This window comes from Erythrolamprus reginae, chromosome 2 (genome assembly GCF_031021105.1).
Source record: "Erythrolamprus reginae isolate rEryReg1 chromosome 2, rEryReg1.hap1, whole genome shotgun sequence".
Classification (NCBI taxonomy): domain Eukaryota; kingdom Metazoa; phylum Chordata; class Lepidosauria; order Squamata; family Dipsadidae; genus Erythrolamprus; species Erythrolamprus reginae.
In genome coordinates this window covers 226,472,510-226,489,128 of record NC_091951.1, presented here as the reverse complement: position 1 = coordinate 226,489,128, position 16,619 = coordinate 226,472,510, and positions in this window count along the sequence as shown.

Here is a 16,619-nt window from a genome sequence, read left to right as displayed (position 1 = left end):
AATCCCAGCGACCGATTAGGTCCCACAGAGTGGGCCTTCTCCGGGTCCCGTCAACTAAACAATGTCGGTTGGCGGGCCCCAGGGGAAGAGCCTTCTCTGTGGCGGCCCCGGCCCTCTGGAACCAACTCCCCCCGGAGATTAGAACTGCCCCTACTCTTCCTGCCTTCCGTAAACTCCTTAAAACCCACCTTTGCCGTCAGGCATGGGGGAACTGAAACATCTCCCCCTGGGCACGTTTAATTTATGCATGGTATGTCTGTGTGTGTGACTGTTAGCATATGGGGTTTTTTAAATATTTAAATATTTTAAATTTGTCTGATTGCTTATGATTTGTTTTTACATGTTGTGAGCCGCCCCGAGTCTTCGGAGAGGGGCGGCATACAAATCTAAGTAATAAATAAATAATAATAATAAATAAAAGCTCGTAGCTGGCATGGGGGGATGTTCCATGCCAGCTACGAGCTTTTCAGACAGGCGCGCCGATTCTCCGCTCACTGCTAAAAGCGGAGAATCGGCACGCCTGTCTGAAAAGATCGCCGCCGGTCCGGTGGGGTTTTGCAGCAACCTCCGAGCCCAGGTTGCTCGGAGGTTGCTGCAAAATCCCACCAGACCGGCGGGGATCTTTTCAGACAGGCGCGCTTTCTCGAAAGGGCGGAGAAAGCCCTCTCTCGCAGCCTCCTGGCTGGGAGCACTTTCGCTGCGAGAGAGGGCTTTCTCCGTCCCTTTCGGGAAAGCCCTCTCTCGCAGCGAAAGTGCTCCCAGCCAGGGAGAGCGTTCAGATCCCCCCACCCCCAGCAGAAAGCGTTCAGATCCCCCCACCCCCAGCAGAAGCCAAGGACTCACCAAGCGCTGGATACGAACGGAGAAGAGCCAGGCTGGTTTGCTTTGCAGAGCCGAATAAAGCGTCACGCCCCCCTGACGCTTTTGGCGGCAAAAGAGCCCAGCATCGCTTCGGAAGCCGCCGAAAGCGTCAGAGGGGCGTGACGCTTTATTCGGCTCTGCATCAGCTCGGAAGCAAAGCAAGCCAGGCCGGCTCTTCTCGGCTCGTATCCCGAATGGAAGCTCGTGAGTCGAGCAAAAATTTCTCTACTCTCCCAGCTCGTATCTCGAGTAGCTCATAAGTAGAGCTGCTCGTATATCGGGGTTCCACTGTACAGTATATCATTTTCTCTAATAGAACCTAATGTAGTTTCCCACTCCAACGTCTGCAGCGTTTGGAGCATTTGAAGATTGCTCTGGGGAGCCAAATCTTCAGTTTTTGATGACATGAATTTTCAAATTTATCTTATAGTTGTTTTTGTTCTCCCAATTACCAACCAAGTCAGAAAATTGTTTGAGCATTTATGACTCAACCCCTTACTAGTGAAATTGCAGATATTTGAGTCCAAAATAATAGCAAAAAATTAAGTCTCCAGAACAAAAAATTGTGTCTTAACCTTGATTAATTATTAATAAAATAGACTGGTAGTGTAGACCAGTGTTTCCCAACCTTGGCAACTTGAAGATATTTGGATTTCAACTCCCAGACTTCCCCAGCCAGCATTCGCTGGCTGGGGAAGTCTGGGAGTTGAAGTCCAAATATCTTCAAGTTGCCAAGGTTGGGAAACACTGGTGTAGACAGAGCTCTGTAGCCATCAGAGGTTATATTAGTGTAGATTCTAACAGACCAACACCTATGACAAATATATAAATACCTTCTTTGATTTATGTGAAACTTCAGAAATAAAAGTGCAGTGCTTATTTTAAGGCTTTGTTGATTGCAACTCTCAAAGGTTATACAATTGAAAAGGCAAGCTACCTGTAGTGCCAAAAAAACTGTTGGGCTTTTCAACTGGTAATATGGATACTGCCATAAAATAAGTGGGAACAAAGAAACACTCTGCCACAGGATCAAAGGGAAAGCAAGTTAATTTTGGTGTACAAAAAAGCCAGTTCCTAAAAAAAGTTATTCAAACAATAGACTATATACTCTGTGTGTGTGTGTGTGTGTGTGTGTGTGTGTGTTTTCTGTCAGATGTCATCATCAAATCCCAGTGAGGGTATGGCTAGCTGATGAGGCCAGAAAAAGGCCGAAATAGATCTATCCTAGTCTCCCTTAATTTTCAAATTCAGCAAAAACATGACATATACAGAATATAGTTTGTCGGCTATGAACAAATTACTCCCTTGGAAATGGCCCTGGGTTGGGCCGAGAGGCAAAAAGGAAGCTGTGATGCTCCTTCAATATACCAGGGTGATTCGACACACAAAAGCATATAACCCTTCTCTGGTACAAAGATGAAGGGATTAGATAATATAGCCTAGAGGTTAATTCTCTGCCTCATAAGGCAAAGGCTGCAAGTTCAAATCCCAGTGATGGTATGGCTAGCTGATGAGGCCAGAACAAGGCCAAAATAGATCTATCCTAGTCTCCCTTAATTTTCAAATTCAGCAAAACATGACATATATATATGTCATGTTTTGATGAATTTGAACATTAAGGGAGACTAGGATATATATTCAGCAAAACATGTGATGTGATATTAATGTGATATATATATATATATATGTATCACATGTTTTTGCTGAATTTTTAAAATTAATTTGCTGAATTTTTAAATTAATTCAACAGAAAACACACACATACATACACATATATATGTATCACAATTAAGGGAGACTAGGATGGCCCTGGGATGGGCCTAGAGGCAAAAAGGAGCTGTGATGTTTCTTCAATATACCAGGGTGATCATATGTATGTATGTATGTATGTATAAATATATATATGTGTATCACATATTTTTGCTGAAATTTTAAAATTAAGGGAGACTAGGATGGCACCATTTCGGCCTTGCTCTGGCCTCATCAGCCAACCACACCCTTACTGGGATTTGATCTGGCAGCTTCTGCCTTGTGAATTAACCTCTAGGCCACCAGACCTGATCCCTTCAGCTCTGTACCAGGGAGGGGCTATATGTTTGTTATGTTGGATCACCCTGGTATATTGAAGGAACATCACAGCTCCTTTTTGCCTCTAGGCCCAACCCAGGGCCATTACAAGGCAGTTAATTTATACATAGCCAACAACTATATTCTGTATGATAACATATATATATATACTCTGATTATATATATATAATCTGACCAGTTCACCAACAACCTTGATAATTTCCATGACTTAATTTGCCTCTGCTGATCAATTATTTTGCAATCTAGACAAGCTTTCATGCGGATTACATTCAGAATCATGCAATTTCACAATAGAAGTCCAAACAAGAATAGTAACACCTCCATGAAGCTTAATTGAAATAACACAAAATTGAAAACCCACAGTTATGCATTAGAACTCTTCAGGCAGAATGCAAAATTTGGAAGGGTTAGAAAAGTTGGATTTAAGATAAAGGTGGTACTTTACATTTATAAACTATAGATATGTTATATGTTAGCCGCCCTGAGTCCTTCGGGATTGGGCAGCATAGAAGTCAAATAAATAAATAAGTAAGTAAGTAAGTAAGTAAGTAAGTAAGTAAGTAAGTAAGTAAGTAAGTAAGTAAGTAAGTAAGTAAGTAAGTAAATAAAAATAAAATAAAATAAAATAACAAAATAAAATAAAATAAAATAATAAAATAAAATAAAATAATAAATTAATTAATTAATAAATTTATAATCCTTAGATATAGATATTCATATTCAGGCTTAAGTACATTTATCAACCTGCTGGTATTCTACTGTTCAGAGGCTAGCACCACTTGCAATCCATCTTGAATTCATTTGATTAGAATATGCAAGATACTGAAGTAGCCAGCAGGATATTGAAGTACTGTATTTGGAAAGTATGTTTATGGATTACAAGATCAGAATGCTTAAAGTATTGCAAACTAGTGTATATTTGTTTCCTCATTAGTTAGGTATTGCTGAGTTCAAAGAGAAAACCTGGTAGATTATATATTAAATGTAAGAATGCATTCATTTGTGTTGTACTTAAAAATATCAGCCACAGGAAACAATTCAAGGTTGGGCCACAGCAAGTGTAGGGAGTAGCCTTACAATAATTAAATTAGATAATGACCAGATTTCCATGGCTACAGTGGCATGTTTTCCCCTTCCATTCCCATTCCACAGTTCTGTTTTATTACATTGTTTATTACATATTTAACTGCACAAGAAAGATTTTTGAAGAACCTCCATATTATAATATTCCTTTTTTCTAACGCTCAATTGGAATCTGCCTTCCTATAATTGGAATTATTATTTCATGCTCTGGAACAATGAAAAACAGGTCTTGACCTGTGTGACACCTTTCAAATATTTGAAGAATATTATCATACAGTTCACATCAGCCTTTTCTCTTATAAAGGTTGTGTGTTCTGTTAGAATTTCCTGATTATCGTCATTACTTTTTCTGATCTTGTTCCAGTTTATCTGAATCTTTCTTATACTGTTTCTGATAAATTCAAAACAAAGTGGATCTCTTACTAATTTTATGTTGTTATGCACACTCCAGTTTAGGGTTTTCAAAAACACTCAAATAGCTTATCAAAGTTTGGTAAAAGAAACGCCTTTCTGCTATTTCATCCCCCCTCCTGAATTTTAAAGAGTAGAAACAAAATATTTTATGAATAGCATTTCAAAGCCTGGGAGAGGGCCAACTCTTACATACAAAATGGTTGAGCTCATGGAAGTTATTCAGTCCCTTGCTACCTGTATATAATCTTTCTCGATGACTTGTTCTCCCTTCTACATATTCTACATCTTTTTGTTTCCAGATATCCACTAAAAGTTTTATATAGCTGCACTTTTTCTGCTAATTTCTATTTTCCTCACTGAATGTATTTGTACTTTGGCTCTTAGTATCTCCTCCTTTAGGAATTCTCACCCAACTTGATCTCTTTCTTTCTTTCTTTCTTTCTTTCTTTCTTTCTTTCTTTCTTTCTTTCTTTCTATTAGTTTCTCCTGCCATGGGATTCCACTTATCATTACTCTCAATATTTTAACATTATATTTTTTTAAAAAGTCTAAAACATAGAATTAACCACATTGGCTTAATTGTCTTTAAAATAAAATTTTAAAACCCATGTAAAGCAATCAATGGCTTAACAAACAAAACAACCAGAGTCATATACGGCCAGGCTTAAATGATCCTACTACCAACTTATATGCAAACACTTAATGCTTTGAAGGAGACTAATGCTGGGAAAGATAGAAGGAAAGAGGATAAGAGTAGCAATATAAATACACTCTGTTACAGTGGCAATGAGTGTACCATTGGAAGACCAAAAAGACCAGTTAGTAATAGATTGATGTGGTTGCTAAGAGTTGATAATGACTTGATGGTTCATAATCAGCCAGTAAAATTCCCACTCCATTTATGATTAACTTTTCCCTAATACTTAGCATCCAATCAGAAATAGCAGCTGTTGTTGTTGTTGTATTCTCCTCCATCCTTTAAAGGAGAAAGTTGTTAATTATACCTGTAGTTTCCTGGAAAAGTCATGCTTGACAGAATTTGTCAACAGGTCAGGAAATTAATATTGCCACTGGTATTATTTCATGCCACATTGAAAGACTGGAATTTGTTGCTAGAAACCTCATTCACATCTTCCTACCTTGGCAAGCTTAGAATGGTATTGCCTATTCCACTATGAATGTTTAATTTAGCTCATATAAATCCATTTGTTTATTTGAATTTCTGAGCAATTATAAACACCATAAAAATAAGTACCCTTCTGTCTCCACTTCTATTGTTTCTTTTTAGTTATGTGTGAAATCTACCGTTCTGGGAACAGAATATTCCAAATTAATGTCAAAATTCTATTTTTTTCTTCAAACAATGCCATCCCAGCTGTTCTGAAGGGATGTGGCCTTACTTTGTCTAGATTACAGTGTTTCTCAATCTTGGCAGTTTGAAGATGTATGAACTTCAATTGCCAGAATTCCCCAACTAGCGTTGTGAAACACTGGTCTAGAACATTATAATCTACTTCTGATTCTGAAGATTAACGCCCACAAATCCAAACCACCCTTAATACCCAGAAGGGCAGGATTGATATAGTCCAAAGGCAGAATGGAATATTCTTGTCCTGGAATAGTAGGGTTAGTGCATTCTTATTTCTGCTTCTTTTAAAAAATATTGTGTCTTTTGATTATGGGAGTATGGAGTATAGGAGTGTGGAGATGACCTTGAAGAAGATATTGATCAATTCTTAGCTAAATATCAACTTAAACCTGAAAAGCAGGAGGGAGGGAGGAAACTATTGCTTAACCTTGATTTTCTTTGGCATTCAATAGGAGGAAAAAGGATTTCTGTCAGGCTTTCAAGATCTGTTAATACATCCTGTAACAATATAATTCTATTTCATGGTACTTGTGATTTCCTGATCTGGCCTTCCTAGAAGGGTTGATATAATTCCCATTGGATTTATATTCTATTTTATGACCTTTTATTTGCCTTCCTGTTCAAGTGGTTGAGTTTATCTTGTTTATTTCTTATCCTCTGAGCATTAACAAATAGAAAAAGAGGGCTATGAACTTAATGAAAATGTCATTTTTTATTTTTACTGAGTGATTTATTAGGCCCTGCTCTCTCAATACTTCCAATGCTTTCTATAGCAAGGCTTTATTTCAGGCATTAACTTTAGATCTAAGTCAGTGATGGCAAACCTATGACACGCGTGGCACAGGTGGCATGCAGAACCATATCTGAAGGCATGTGAGGCCTGTGCATGGGGGGGCAGCATGTGTGTGTGTGAAAATGTGCGGGGCAGCTCAGAGGTTGTGTGTATGTGTAGGGGGAAAAGGCATTGCATTATGGGTGTGGTCACCTGAGCCGAAAAAGGTTTGCCATTACTGATCTAGATGGTTCATTTCTAGGATTCACTTTTAAATACTCCTCTTTTCTTCCTTTCTTCCTTTCTTTTTCTTTCTTTTCATCTTTCTTTCTCTTTCTCTTTTTTCCTTTCTTTCCTTTCTTTTGTTACTTTCTCTTTCTTCCTTTCCTTTCCTTTCTCCTTGAGGAAAGGAACTCCTTTCCTTAAATATTCTATTTTTAAATAAGCCTCTGCATAGGAACTATCATACTATTTGGGGAATTTTTGGTCAAATGTGAGAAAATTAATGCATTAAAGAGGTAATGAAAAAATGCATTTGTATATGGACTAAAACAAAGGTTTGGTGGAAGAAAGATTCCATACAACAACAATCAAAAGGTGTTTTGAACTCATAGCAATAGTCTTGCTCTGAAAAGGCAGAGTTGGATGAATAATCCACACACTGAAGAGGAATTTTAAGCCAGAGGTGAATAACTGTGCTCCAGAACATGGTTTTGTAGTCTCCAAATTTCCCAGGATTTCATCACTTAAAGATGACAGCAATTTTTTTTCCTTTTTAAAAACACTTTAAGAATAAAATGGGTGTATTATACCTCTTGTTCTCATAAAGTACCTATTTGCCATACATCTATATATAGTCATTTTTTAACCCTAAAAATATGACCCTATTGATCCCTTCTGATTATATCATTGTGTTATTGCAATGCTCTCATACACTCCTCAGAGGTGGAAAATAAGAGTGCAAGAAAAGAAGTTATACATCCTCCAGCTGAAATATTTGCCAACATCTGTTGAGTCATATTTATTCTGATCTGAAGCCAAGTTATAAAAATGCTATTGCGCAGAAGAGTAAGTCTCATCTGCACAACAGCTGTAGGCTGCCTATCTCCCATGCCAAAGCTGGCTGGCAACAAAGGTGGCTTAAGAAATTGCTGTCCTGATTTCAGTCTGCTCCTCAACTTTGGCATTGGTTATCATTGATTCAAATTGATAGATTATATACTAATTACATTCCTTTTTGGATCTTTGAAAACACACATAGAAGATTGATTGATAGCAGAAAAAGACCTCATGGTCCATCTAGTCTGCCCTTATACTATTTCCTGTATTTTATCTTAGAATGGATATATGTTTATCCCAGGCATGTTTAAATTCAGTTACTGTGGATTTACCAACCACACCTGCTGGAAGTTTGTTCCAAGCAGCTACTACTCTTTCAGTAAAATAATAATTTCTCAAGCATCTACTACTCTTTCAGTAAAATAATATTTTCTCATGTTGCTTTTGATCTTTCCCCCAACTAACTTCAGATTGTGTCCCCTTGTACTTGTGTTCACTTTCCTATTAAAAACACTTCCCTCCTGGACCTGGTTTAACCCTTTAACATATTTAAATGTTTCGATCATGTCCCCCCTTTTCCTTCTGTCCTCCAGACTATATAGATTGAGTTCATTAAGTCTTTCCTGATACGTTTTATCCTTAAGACCTTCCACCATCATTTCCTTTATCAACTTTTTCCGTGAATGTCCTTTTATGTTGAATGAAGGTGTTATCAAGCCTAATAAAGACTAGTTTACCATTCTTTCTGTGACTTGCATTAGAAACAATGTTATTATCAATTTCAAACCAGCATGTTACCACTTTGTTGGCGGGAAAAGGAGGAAGGCCATTTTAGAATCCCATTATTTGACTGGTTAACCAGTGGGATAAAGAAATTTGGAGGTGATCTTGGGAAAGGGATGGATCAACAGTTAAGAGAAATGGATACTTAGTACTGGGAAAAGGGGGAAAAATGAGAAACGAATTAAAAAACCTACCAAGGGCAAAGAAAAACTGTGAGAGTCTTGCAAGATTGTGTTATAATGCCCTACAATATATTCACTGGCTCATCAGTTTGTCAGAAATACACAAATATACACAGACAAACATTGCCTTATGAAGGATTGACGTATTTATAGCATTTTCAAGTGAATGCAAATTTCCAACACTTTCCAAGTGTTATAAAAGAATAAGCCACTGAAAGTTTCCTTACTTGTTGATTATCTAGGGCAGTGATGGTGAACCTATGGCACGGGTGCCACAGGTGGCACATGGAGTCACATCTGCTGGCACGCGAACTGTTGCCACTACCTCCGGAACCACCTGCTACCGCACAAATCCCAGCAACCGATAAGGTCCCACAGAGTTGGCCTTCTCCGGGTCCCGTCGAGTAAACAATGTCGTCTGGCGAGCCCCAGGGGAAGAGCCTTCTCTGTGGCAGCCCCGGCCCTCTGGAATCAACTCCCCCCGGAGATTAGAACTGCTCCCACCCTCCTTGTCTTTCGTAAACTACTCAAGACCCACCTTTACCGCCAGGCATGGGGGATTTGAGACACCTTTCTCTCAGGCTCTTTATATTTTATGTTTGGTATGTATGTGTTGCCTGTTTTTTAATATGATAGGGTTTTATATATTTCTTTTTAATATTAGATTTGTTTTACTATAATATTGTTTTTATCGTTGTTGCGAGCCGCCCCGAGTATTCGGAGAGGGGCGGCATAAAAATCTAATAAATTGAATTGAATTGAATTGAATTGACTTAGCTCCAACATGCATGCGTGTGCTAGCCAGCTGATTTTTGTCTTGCACAGAGACTCTGGGAGGATGGTTTTGGCTTCCAGAGAGCCTCCAGGAGGATGGAGGAGGGCGTTTTTACCCTCTCCAGGTTCAAGGGAGCCTGGGGAGGGCGAAACACAAGCCTATTGGGCGCCCCAGAAGTTGGGAAAGCAGCCTGTTCCTGACCTTCAAAGGGCCTCCAGAGGGCAGGGGAAGCTGTTTTTGCTCTCCCCGGGCATTGGATTATGGGTATGGGCACTCGTGCCTTCACGATAGTGCACGCCCACGCTTTTGCGGCATCCGAGGAAAAAAAGGTTCGCCATCACTGATCTAGGTTGATTATATTTGAGCAGCAAAAATTGAGTGCTCTATTAGATGACTGTCAAACAATAAGAAAACTCTTTGCTGCTACTAATGGCTGTTAAGAAGGCTCTAATGCTACCTTAGGAAAGAAGGAAGGAGAAATAAGACAATAATCATCAGTGAGAGTCAATTACTATGGCAATGAGTGCATTTTGGAGGCCTGAAAGTTTAGTTTGAAAGAGATCATTAGATCACTAGGAGTAAAAAAATGACTTGATGGCATAGAAACCATCAATCCACCTTTATATTGCTTTAGCATCCCACCCAGCAGTGGGTTGCTTCTGGTTTTGCTTCTGGTTTTGTCTTCAGAAAGGGGCAGCATACAAATCTAATAAATTATTATTATTATTAAATTATTATTCTGCTCCATTCACCCACCCACCCACCCAGGATGCTTCTGCGCATGTGCAACAGATTTTAGTACTGATCCCTTCAGACTAGTAGAATGAAACACTGAACAATTTAGACCAACTGCCAGCCCCTCTGCATTGTTCTTCTTCATATTTTCACTTCCTTGGCTGTCATAAAGAAACGGGGGGGGGGGCATTTGGGATTGGGAGGGGGAAGCAAGCTGGAGGAGCCCATAGGAGTTTTGATTTTGCATGAGAAAAAGGAAGGAGGGGGGAATTGCAGCCTAGCACAGATGCACAGAGCAGACCTGATTATCACCAATTCAAGGTTAACAAACTGTGCATTCCAAAAGCATGACACGCCAGCGAAGATGCACCCACCTGATGCTTATGATCATTTTGGATTGGGTGGACTACCAAAGGGGGGTGTTGGGGTTACTTTGAAATAGGCACCTTATGCGCCTTTTTCTTCAGACTTTGCTTTTCTTTCGTTGCATTCACTTCTGATTTAGTAAAAGTGACTTTTGAAGTTCAAAATGGACTCTGAATTTTACTTTCCTAAATTCTGAGCAAAGCAGACCGGACACCAACAAAATGGAAGCTCTTAAATTTCTACAACCTATATCCTTAAAATAGAATTATAGATTTTGTTTATTGTTGTTCCTTAAATAGCATAGTACTGGTTTATATATATTTAGTGCGCTGGAGCACAACTATGAAATATTAATTTATTTAAAATAAACATCTACTTCATTAAATAACTGACGTTACTTAAAGTGTTGATAGGCAAAGAATATATGGTAAAGACATTTAACACAAACAGCGCAAAGAGTTGCTTTGTCAATTGTGTGCAAAAGTTAAAACTCAGGTTAGACTGGTTTCCATTGCGCATGCTAGAGTCAAAAAATTTCAAAAGAACTGCAAAGCAAACAAACAAATAGAATAACTGCAGACCGTTATATCTAAAGCAAACACAAAATGTTTTTTTAAATACAAGAAAGATTATAAAAAGAAATAAAACTGTAAAGCTACCTCCCATTACAGCAATCTTGAGATCTGAAAATGTACTGCCTTAATGGCCATGCTTTTGGAAGTATCCAGTAACTTTTTCCCCTTACAGCTAAGCAGAACAAATCATCTCACTTTCCCCATCCCTAGGAACTGAATATAAAATACCCCAAGAGAGGAATACAAATTCAAAGAGGTAACCATTTCCTCAGGGCACAAGTCACATTTAGCATAATCCCAGCTAGCATGCACTACTGTCAGATTTACATGAATTAGAAACATTTCTAGAAATAACTAGAAAAGCATTATAAGTTATAGTTTTAAGCAATTTCTGTTCCAATGTGTCAGGGAATTGTAAAAAGATAAGAATTTCTCATCTGATAGAACTATACTTATTTTTCAGTTACAAAGAAATTAATATTATATTATAATATTATAATATTCCGTCTGTTAGCCTATTATGGGAATAACAAATCTGGACTCTCCTTTAAAAACAACCAGCCTACCTTTTCCGTTTCAGAGAAGATGTAAGAATGACCCACAGGCAAGAGTCATTTATGCCTGCAAAAAAAAATAAGAGCCTAGAAGTGGAATATAATTGCTAGAAATGGTACTTGAAATGGTACTTAATTTTTTAGTACCACACTGTGGGCGTGGCTTATGCAGGACGCCCTGCATTTTCTTTCAACATCTTTCAGTGCAAGTTGGGTGCCCTGGGGTGGAGCTCCATTTTCTCTACCCCACTGCGTCCCCGTCCCCCCATCCAGGCAGTAGCCCACCCTTGGTGGGAACTATCATAGGGACATTTTTCTTTCCCCAATTCTTTTTTCACAACAAAAAACTTCCTTATGGAATTTGTGGAATCAGCAACTTACCGAGTGTATTGTCTTCAGTGAATGCAAAACTGAAAGCCAACTGGCAAGAAATAAGCTCAAGGGATAGGCAGGAAGAAAGCAAGACAGGAGTGCAACCCTTCTTAAAAGTGCTCTCAATACTCAGAAATATTTATGGGGGTTCATTTTCTGCTATTATTTACAATTTGGCCTATATTTCAGTGGAAACAAACTTTTTATTGTCTTTTCTTTCCAAATTCCTCTACCTGGATGGATTTTTAAAACTTATCTTGTGTTACTATGATTATTATTTCTAATTTGCTTCTGTTGTCTTGTTGATCACAATCCAATGTGAATTGACAACTGCGAGATGGGCAATTAGATAAATTGATGTAATGAATAAAACACTTTTTATATTGTAGCATTTAGCTTCCTCCTTCTCTCTCCATCCATGAATGATTTATATGGCCATCCATTTTGCAAATAGGAACTCTGGATGGCTGACAAAGAGTTAATAGCATAAAAACCAAAGAAACAAACATAAGCAATTTAGTACAACAATACAATGCAGCTAAGCCAAAAACATGTTACAATTTCAAAAGGATTGGGGGACTAGCTTATCCAACAGTTATCCACACCAATGCTCAATCCACACACACACACACACACGGGTGTGTGTGTGTTTGATGGTGGTGGTGGTAGAGGTAGGAGGGAGAGGGGAGAGAAGAGAGAGAAGGTGGGTAGAGAGGTGTTTTTAAGGCCTTATAGAAAGCCAACAGATCTGGGGTAAGGGATGCTGTTCCAAAGGACAGGCTTCAATTTTCATGATTAACATCTTTATTTATTTTTCACTAGACAAAAACAATAGAGAGCAACACCGCCACTATGGAACACAGGGCAATAGTCCTGCTTTGAAAACCAGGGAAAACAAACCTTCTGATAAATCAATCAATGCTTAGAAATGTCCCAATGGTGACAATCTTCCCTTCTAAGGAAAGAACTGTCCAAAAAATTTCAGCTACAGTCCACATTACAAAGTCTCACGATCTACACAGCAAAAATCAGCTTCCAGTTTTCCCTCAACTTTACAGCTTCTCTTGAGTTTATGCCTTTCAACTTTGCCAGATTCTGGATCTTCTTTCTTTTTTTTCTTTTACATTTCTGCTTTTCTTGTTCCTCTATAGCTGGGGTGGGCAATTAATTTTGCCATGGGGCCGCATGAGAAATTGGGATGGTTTTAGAGGGCTGGACTAATATAATTAACTCAGTTCTACCCAATACTGTAAAGACCCAGACCCTGGCCTGACCTAAACCCCCAGACCCACTCTACAGACCCCTAATTGTTTGCTTTACGGTAACACAGTGCACCACAGTCACTGCGCTGGAGTGTTTGCGTGGTTTCTATGCTCGGCCGTTCGGTAGGAGGTTGGGGTCTGCTCCAGTGTGAGGATGAAAGAGCTCACCGCGTCCGCCGGGACTCCTCTGGTTCCTGTTTTCCCCATGATTCACCAGGAAAGCAGGAACCGGAGGAGTCCCGGCAGACGCGGTGAGCTCTTTCATCCTCGCACTGGAGCGGACCCCGACCTCCGCAGACTGGACACATATAGCGGGCAGGCCGGTCATAGACAGCGGGCAGGCCAGATGCAGCCCACGGGCCACCCCTTGCCCAGGTCTGCTCTATAGGTTATAATGTCAGCTAAAAAGGTTTAGTCGGAAAACGTCAAAATGTTTAAGCACCTAAAGTACAATCTATATCGCTCTATAAAATATTTAGCTCATATAGCATTACAGAAATTCTATATAATAAAGTCTTTAATTTTTTGATGTTAGTAAGGATATTTGAAATTTTGAATATGACATGAATGTCATAAAACCAAAAATGGTTTTACAATTTACAATTTCAGTTTTAAAGTGTTGAAGCATCACTTGATCAGAATGCTGCTACCCCTTCTTTTGTCCCACTTTTTAAACAATATCTTTATTGTTGTTGTTTTTTGTCTAAACAGATTAACAGACTTTGCAAATTATAATTCTCTAAGAAAGTTTATGGTCCTATTAAAAGCTTCTCCGGAATCATTAGTGGAAATAAAGGCAATGCTGGAGATTGACCCTGTTCCAGTTTCATGCAGCATGTCAGTTTTCTATTTTTTTTTAATTAAAACTTCTTACACCTTAAAAGTAACAGGCAGCGTGGCACATATAAAAGGTAGCATCCTTGGGCACGTTGGCATGTCTAGGTGCTCTGCCAGAGACCAGTGAAAAATATAATTACCACATTGCAGATAGAAACATAGAAACATAGAAGACTGACGGCAGAAAAAGACCTCGTGGTCCATCTAGTCTGCCCTTATACTATTTCCTGTATTTTATCTTAGGATGGATATATGTTTATCCCAGGCATGTTTAAATTCAGTTACTGTGGATTTACCAACCACGTCTGCTGGAAGTTTGTTCCAAGGATCTACTACTCTTTCAGTGAAATAATATTTCCTCACGTTGCTTTTGATCTTTCCCCCAACTAACTTCAGATTGTGTCCCCTTGTTCTTGTGTTCACTTTCCTATTAAAAACACTTCCCTCCTGGACCTTATTTAACCCTTTAACATATTTAAATGTTTCGATCATGTCCCCCCTTTTCCTTCTGTCCTCCAGACTATACAGATTGAGTTCATTAAGTCTTTCCTGATATGTTTTATGCTTAAGACCTTCCACCATTCTTGTAGCCCGTCTTTGGACCCGTTCAATTTTGTCAATATCTTTTTGTAGGTGAGGTCTCCAGAACTGAACACAGTATTCCAAATGTGGTCTCACCAGCGCTCTATACAGCGGTATCACAATCTCCTTCTTCCTGCTTGTTATACCTCTAGCTATGCAGCCAAGCATCCTACTTGAATTTCCTACTGCCCGACCATACTGCTCACCCATTTTGAGACTGTCAGAAATCACTACCCCTAAATCCTTCTCTTCTGAAGTTTTTGCTAACACAGAACTGCCAATGCAATATTCAGATTGAGGATTCCTTTTCCCAAGTGCATTATTTTACATTTGGAAACATTAAACTGCAGTTTCCATTTCTTTGACCATTTATCTAGTAAAGCTAAACCATTTACCATATTACACACCCCTCCAGGAATATCAACCCTATTGCACACTTTAGAGTCATCGGCAAATAGGCAAACCTTTCCTACCAAACCTTCCCCTATGTCACTCACAAACATATTAAAAAGAATAGGACCCAGAACAGACCCTTGTGGCACACCGCTTGTAACCTGTCTCTGCTCAGAATACTCACCATTAACAATAACTCTAAACCATACATAAAACGGAGCGGCCGAGGGGAATCAATTTCCCCATGCCTGGCGGCAAAGGTGGGTTTTTAGGAGTTTGCGAAAGGAAAGGAGGGTGGGGGCAGTCCTAATCTCCAGGGGGAGTTGATTCCAGAGGGTCGTGGCTGCCACATAGAAGGCTCTTCCCCTGGGTCCTGCCAGATGGCATTTGAGCCGGGGTGCCACAGCAGGCAGAGTGCTGTACTGCAGGCGACTGTAGATCTGAAGGTCAGTGGTTCAAATCTCATCACCGGCTCAAGGTTGACTCAGCCTTCCATCCTTCCGAGGTGGGTAAAATGAGGACCCGGATTGTGGGGGCAATATGCTGGCTCTGTTAAAAAGTGATATTGCTAACATGTTGTAAGCCGCCCTTAGTCTAAGGAGAAGGGCGGCATAAAAATTGAATAAATAAATAAATAAATAAATAAATAAATAAATAAATAAATAAATAAATAAATAAATAAACAAACAAACAAACAAACAAACAAACAAACAAATAAATAAATAAATAAATAAATAATAAATAGTTTTGTCCACGGGACCTGGAGAAGGCCAACTCTATGGGACCTAATTGGTCGCTGGGATTTGTTCCAAGAGCTGCAATCCTTGTGCATTCTTAAAACAAACAGCTAAACAAGGAACCCTCATAGCATCATGTGTGACAACCCCCTTATTTTATTTTTACACTATGCCTACTGAGGTAGAATATACTAAGAGTTAATGACCAGTCCAATATCTGATTACATACAATTATTAAGGGTAAACTCAATTTATCCTTAGGATATTAACTTGGGAATTTAATAACTATAGTACATTGTTATCTGCAGCCTAATTTTCCAAACTGTGAAACATTTCAAATTATATATTTGTTTGAGTTGTTTTCTTTGGAAGAAAGCCATGGAGGGTTTGGCAGTTTTATATTTCTGAATTGTTTTCAAAAATAAAGTTTAAGCACAGTAGGAGACCTGATTTAAATTCTAACCTTGACAGACAACTAAAGTTCTTTGCTTCACTATTACATGGCTAGCAAGATAAACCACTATTCCCAATCCTTATTACCATAGTTGAGAGTCCAAACTGAGCTTGACTCAACTTCTGTAACTCAATCAGTAATCTGTTGTTCTTTTCACCCAGCAACACTTTGTCCCGCCTCCTTCTTCTGGCTAGAGCAGAAAATCTATGAATCATGTCTGTTCTTGAGGCACCTTAACTGCTGTGTCTAAGTAATATTATATATTTATCAGCACCCCCCCCCCCTTTGCTGGCAGGAATTGCCTCGGGGAATAAGCATTTGATAAGAAGGCAACAACAGCTGGTTAATATGATTTGCAAGTCCTGC